Below are 6,776 nucleotides of genomic sequence, written 5' to 3' on the forward strand. Positions count from 1 at the left end.
ACCAAGCCGCGCCCTCTTCATTCCCGGCGCGCGCGCCCTCACTAAAAACCAAGCCAACGGCTGGCTCTACGCCCCGCCCTCTTTTCGCCAAGCCCCGCCCTCTTTCCGCTGTCATCTCGCGCGCTCCCGTACCAACAGCCAAGCTCCACGCCCCGCTTTCAAACCCGCCCCTCTTCCAAGCCCCACCCACTTTCCTTTCCTCTCAGACTCTGCCCTTCGCACAACAACCAACGGCCGGCTGTACCTTCAGTCTTCAGCTCCGCCCCTTCCACAAAGCACGGCCCTCTTTCTCTTCCAATAACCAAAGGCTGCCCCTACGCCATGCCCCCTAAACCAAGCCCCGCCCTCTTTCCCTCCACAACAATCAAGCGCAAGAAGGAGGGCTGGCTCCACGCCCCGCCCCCTGGGCCAAGCCCCGCCCTCTATCTCATTCCCTCAAGGTCCTCCTCGCCTCAGGAGGAGAAGCAGGCGCCACAAAATGGAGGAGCAGGGTCACTAGACACATCCTCCTCCTTTTTCCAAGGCATGTCCTCCATTTCAACCTTCTGTTCAGGAGGAATTCCAAAAGGTCCTCCAATCTGAGCAGGACTAAAAGCATGGATTTCTGTTTATAGGAGAGATGGTGGAGTTTTTTAGCTTTTGTTGAGCATGCCCTACATTTTTCTTGAATGACCTGCATTTTGCATGCCTTGACCTCCTTTGCGCTGAGGGCGCCTGGTCATTCAAGAACACTCAAGAAAAATGTAGGACGTGACCCCATAAAAGCTAAAAAAAAAAGCATTCCTATAAATATCAATCTATGCTTCTTAGCCCTGCTCAAAATGGAGGACGTTTTAGGAATTCCTCCTGGACAGGAAGCTGAAATGTAGGACATGTCTTGAAAAAGGAGGACACCCTCAGTCTCCTTTTCTAGTACCTGTCCAATATTTCATCCTGTCTAGGAGGATTTGAAAATGTACTCCATTTTCAGCAGAGCTAAGAAGCATAGTTTGATATTTATAGGGGTGGTTTTTTTAGCTTTCATGTCCCACATTTTTTCTTCAATACCTTCGCATGCATCTGAGGAAGTAGGTTCAAGTCTGCAAGAGTTCATGCTACCAACTTCTTTCTTTCAGTTGCTCTCAAACGTGCTACAAGATCCCTTTGCCTACTGTTCAACAACTGATTGAATCGCAGAATCATAGTGTTGGAAGAGGCCATCCAAACCAACCCCCTGCCATGCAGGAAACCACAGTCAAAGCGCCCCCGACAGCAATAGCATTAGCAAGTACATTTCTATACTGCTTATCAGTGCACTAAAGCACTCCCTAAGTGGTTAACAATGTGTAAGCTAATTGCTACCAACAATCTGAGTACTCATTTTAGTGACCTCAGAAGGAAGGATGCAAGCCTGAGTCGACCCTGAGTCCCTGGCTGGAATTGAACACACAACCTTGTGGTTTATGAGTGAGTGGCTGCAGTATAGGCATTTAACCACTACACCATGCAGCCTCTGTTTGAACACCTCCAACGAAGAAGACTCCACTACACTCCAAGGGAGTGTGTTCCACTGTCAAACAGCTCTTACTGTCAAGAAGTTCATCCTAATGTTGAAGAGGAATCTCTTTTCCTGGAGCTTGCATCCATTGTTCTGGGTCCGATTCTCTGGAGCAGCAGAAAACAAGCTTCCTCCATTGTCAGTGTGACACCCCTTCAAATACTTAAACAGGGCTATCATCACCTCATAACCGTCTCTTCTCCAGGCTAAAGATGCCCAGCTCCCTAAGTCTTTCCTCATAGGGCAAGTTTTCCAGACCCTTCACCATTTTGTTCGCCCTCCTCTGGACATGCTCCAATTTGTCAACATCCTCTTTGAATTGTGGTTCCCAGAACTGGACACAGTCTTCCAGGTGAGGCCTGAAAAAAGCAGAATAGAGTCGCACTATTACTGGGTCTGCTCTACTCCACTTGCAACCAGCCAACAGGACTCCAGCCTCTATGTGACTCTTATGTGTCTGGAAACATAGGAGTTTATCAGACAAGGAAAACTGGAAGTATAATCCAATGGCAATCCGAATGCTATCATGGGGTTTCACGTTATTGTGTGATAGACTACCACACACAATTTCTGGAATGGGAAGCTATTTTCGGGGAATGGGAAGTCAATTTGAACACAATTCAAATTCATGTAAATTCGCTGAACTATCAAATTCACGTGAATGCATTCTGGCCCCATTTCCTTTTCATTTGAAATTAAGAGAAATTCCTCCCGTATGATAAACTCCATAGAGGGAACAAATTAAAGACACAACCCTGGAGAGCTTCTATTCAAGTTTTCTTTTCTTAAATACTTTTCTCTTCTTTGATAGATGAGTGGATTTTGCAGGGATTCGTCTCTTGTCCTAACTATTTCCAAGCAAGGCTGTTAATCAGTCTTCTGAGCACGTCTTAATGTCCCCGCTGTATTGTAATGCAACCTGGATGCTATATGTTTATTGCCATCTCTTCCCCCTCCCCACCCCTTCTTGCCATTAGAAGGTAGAAAGATTTTAAATCGTTTCTTCTCAGCCCACTGATTCCAGCCCCATTATACAGATACTGGGGAAGGGTGACGAGTGTAATGCAAAATTTAATGCTTCGAGATATCACCATCCTTTCAGTCTTTGCATTCTAAAAATACCAGCATTTTGTTCTTGGTTTGCTGGTTTGTGTATGAAATTATACACAGATATTAGAGACAGTGCTACCATCTGGTGCGTGGCTGGGCAATCATGTTTTTTGTTTGTTTTAAATGAAAGGCCACATTCAATTTGGGATAGTAGGTAGGTGTAACATGCCAACTGTGAATGAGCCTGAAGCCTATTGGGACCAGAGCCAGAGTTCATCCACTTTCCCATGGCAGTTGGCTTCCATGTCAGTGGGACAGTGAAACCATTGTGGGCTTTAGTATAAGCATCAAAGGCGCTAAAAACGTGTTTTGTAAACAGTTTGGACTAAAACCCAGAATAGATACATTGTTCTAGCTAGCATAGAAGTCACCAGTTGCTACTTCCCTTTACACTTCTTTTGACACATTCTTTCTCTCTCTCTGCATCCATTCTTTTCTGTTCCTCCCCTATTACATTCCACTTACTGGGCTGCTAGAAGGGGACACATCATTCCTTCAGAGAGCTGACCCAGTCAGTTGCACAGGTTTTTGAAGTTAAACCAGGAGCGGGGAGAGCCCCTAAGAGCCCTTGGTTGCCCACCACCAGTTTATGTTTTGCACCCATGCTTTCCATACAAAGCTGTCCTTGTCTGCACTGAATAGGATACTCTACGGGGCTGACTGCAGTATCCTGGTCCCCACAGCTTCCCCAACCAAGCCCACATCAGACAGCAGAACATCTCTACCTGGAACTTAGAGCCCATATAGACAAGCCAAAATAAAGCTACTTTGGATCAGTTTGGAGATGTGTTTTTTAAATGATGCATGTGTCTTAAGAGTCCAGAAGCCACGCCAAAAGCACAACTTTGGCACAGCTTCTGGCCTCTTAGGATGTATGCATAATTTAAAAAGCATACCTCCAAATTGTCCCGTACCAGGGAGAGGCGGGAAATATAAATAAACTATTTATTATTAGTAGTAGTAGTAGTAGTAGTAGTTTTATTAGCTTTATTTTGGCCTGTCTGTATGGGCCCTTAGAGAGCTATTTTAGGTCTGTGCAAACACTGAACTAGAAACCCTGATGTTCTGGCTCAGTACAAAGCAACCTTTCTGTGTTCTGTATTTCATCGCTCTGTGGATTTTCCTTTTGAATGCCAACGTGTTTCTTTCTTTCTTTTTAAAATAAGGACATTCCTTAGAATACATGAAAATCATTCCAAGGGGTATTTTAAAGAATTCTTAATTCTATTTTTTAAAAGCAAATTGCAGTTTCTTTCTATCAAGAATGATATTTCTATAGTTTTTCGTGGGTTTTTCAGGCTATGTGGCCATGTTCTAGAAATGTTTATTCCTGACGCTTCGCCAGCAGCTGTAACTGGCATCTTCAGAGAATGATATATCTCTTTGAGCATTTGCCGTGATGAACATCTGATCCATTTTAAGCATAAAACTCACAATTACATCCAAACAACGATAGATTTATTCGGCCAACCAAAATTCACAACTACATGTAAGCTTTCTAAGTTTTTTGGATCTTATTAAATTTAGAATTTCAGCATATTTGTAGTTCAAAATGTTGTGAGGGTTCACCACACAGGTTCAGCAATCCCACTGACTGCTTTGATGTGATTGGATTTTTCTGTATTTCAGAAACTTGATGGACAGAAGAACAAAGACTGAAAGAAGAAAGTGGCTCCCAAATACCCATCTGTATGTAGTGAAAGTTGCATGTCTTTCCTCCTCCCATAGACAATATGTATTTGTAGGTGAGAGTAACAGAGACATCTGCTGGTGGGTGATAAAAGCATTTCCCCTCATTTGCGAGGAAACTCTAAAATGTAATAAAAATTTCCCACACCATACTGCAGACCACACAGAAGTAAACAGCAATCTGGCATGGGTGATATCATCTGGTGTTGATTGTGGCAAGTGTTCTCTTAGTTATTAATTCTCTTCAGTGTTTTGAGGGAGTCAAAGTTTGGCTTTTAGGTTTCAAAATAAAGGGGCAAAGAAAGAGCACAGCATTTTGCCAACCCTCAGGATTTCTTTATTCAGTTTGTGATTTAAAAAAAAAATGACAGCATGTTAAAAACTAAACTTGACAGTGTGTCATGAGCAATATGTTGTTGTTTGTTGTTGTCATTAGCATCTGGGAAGAATAAGATACTTACAGCCTTTCAGATTTTTGGATTTAGTACTAATTTGAAGCCTGCTTCTCATTTTCTTTAGCCGAAAAAATAACAGTGCTCGTGGGACGTTGGCTTTGCAAATGGCCAGTGCTCACATAAAATGTAAAGTTATTTCTTTACTGTGTCTCCACTAGTGTCAGCTTACAGAAACTTATCTGCAGGGACGTAGCCAGGATTTTAGGAAGGGGGGAGGTCCAGATTAAGTGCTACCATTATAATGGGGCTTGGGTGCAGCGGCGCAGCAGCACGCACCATTAATTTTTCTAATGGAAGGGGGGGTCCGGACCCCAAGGACCCCCCCCCCCTTGGCTACATCCCTGTTCTCTGTGTTATACTGATTAATGAGTATGCCTCAATGTGTGAGGAAGGATGCTTTCTATAGTCTGGAAAGACTTCGGATTTTTAGAGCAGTGTATAGAATCATAGAATTGTAGAGTTGGAAGAGACCACCAGGGCCATCCAGTCCAACCCCCTGCCATGCAGGAAATCCAAATCAAAGCATCCCTGACAGATGGCCATCCAGCCTCTGTTTAAAGACCTCCAAGGAAGGAGACTCTATCACCCTCCGAGGGAGTGCATTCCATTGTCGAACAACCCTTACTGTCAGGAAGTTCCTCCTAATGTTGAGGTGGAATCTCTTTTCCTGTAGCTTGCATCCATTGTTCCGGGTCCTGTTCTCTGGAGCAGCAGAAAACAAGCTAGCTCCCTCTTCAACATGACATCCTTTCAAATATTTAAACAGGGCTATCATATCACCTCTTAACCTTCTTTTCTCCAGGCTAAACATCCCCAGCTCCCTAAGTCGTTCCTCATAGGGCATGGTTTCCAGACCCTTCACCATTTTTGTCGCCCTCCTTTGGACACGCTCCAGTTTCTCAATGTCCTTTCTGAATTGTGGCGCCCAGAACTGGACACAATATTCTAGGTGGGGCCTGACCAAAGCAGAATACAGTGGCACTATTACTTCTCTTGATCTAGACACTATACTTTTATTGATGCAGCCTAAAATTGCATTGGCCTTTTTAGCTGCCGCATCACACTGTTCACTCATGTTCAACTTGTGGTCTACTTGGACTCCTAGATCCCTTTCACACGTAGTTTCATTCAGCCAGGTGTCACCCATCCTATATCTGTGCATTTTATTTTTCTGCCCTAAGTGCAATACCTTACATTTCTCCGTGTTGAATTTCATTTTGTTAGCTTTGGCCCAGCTTTCTAGTCTATTCAGGTCATTTTGAATCTTGATCCTGTCCTCTGGGGTATTAGCTATTCCCCCTAATTTGGTATCATCTGCAAATTTGATAAGTATGCTTCCAATTCTGTCATCCAGGTCATTGATAAAGATGTTGAATAGCACTGGGCCCAGGACAGAGCCCTGTGGGACCCCACTGGTTACTTCTCTCCAGGATGAAAAGGAGCCATTGTTGAGCACCCTTTGGGTTCGGCCGGTCAACCAATTACAAATCCATATAACAGTTACCTTGTCTAGTCCACATTTTACAAGCTTGTTTGCAAGTATGTCATGGGAAACCTTGTCAAAGGCCTTACTGAAATCAAGATATACTATATCCACAGCATTCCCTTCATCTACCAAGCTGGTGATTTTATCAAAGAAAGAGATTAGGTTTGTCTGGCATGACTTGTTTCTCTGAAACCCATGTTGACTTTTTGTGATTATGGCATTGCCTTCTAGATGTTCACAGACTCTCTGTTTAATGATCTGCTCCAGAATCTTTCCTGGTATTGATGTCAGACTAACTGGACGATAATTGTTGGGATCCTCTTTTTTTTCCCCTTTTTGAAGATGGGGACAACGTTTGCCCTCCGCCAGTCTGCTGGGATCTCTCCTGTTTTCCAGGAGTTTTCAAAGATTATTGCCAATGGCTCCGATATTACATTTGCCAGTTCTTTTAATACCCTTGGATGTAGTTCATTTGGTCCCGGAGACTTAAATTCATTTG

Source organism: Sceloporus undulatus, chromosome 3 (genome assembly GCF_019175285.1).
Source record: "Sceloporus undulatus isolate JIND9_A2432 ecotype Alabama chromosome 3, SceUnd_v1.1, whole genome shotgun sequence".
In the NCBI taxonomy this organism is placed as follows: Eukaryota; Metazoa; Chordata; class Lepidosauria; order Squamata; family Phrynosomatidae; genus Sceloporus; species Sceloporus undulatus.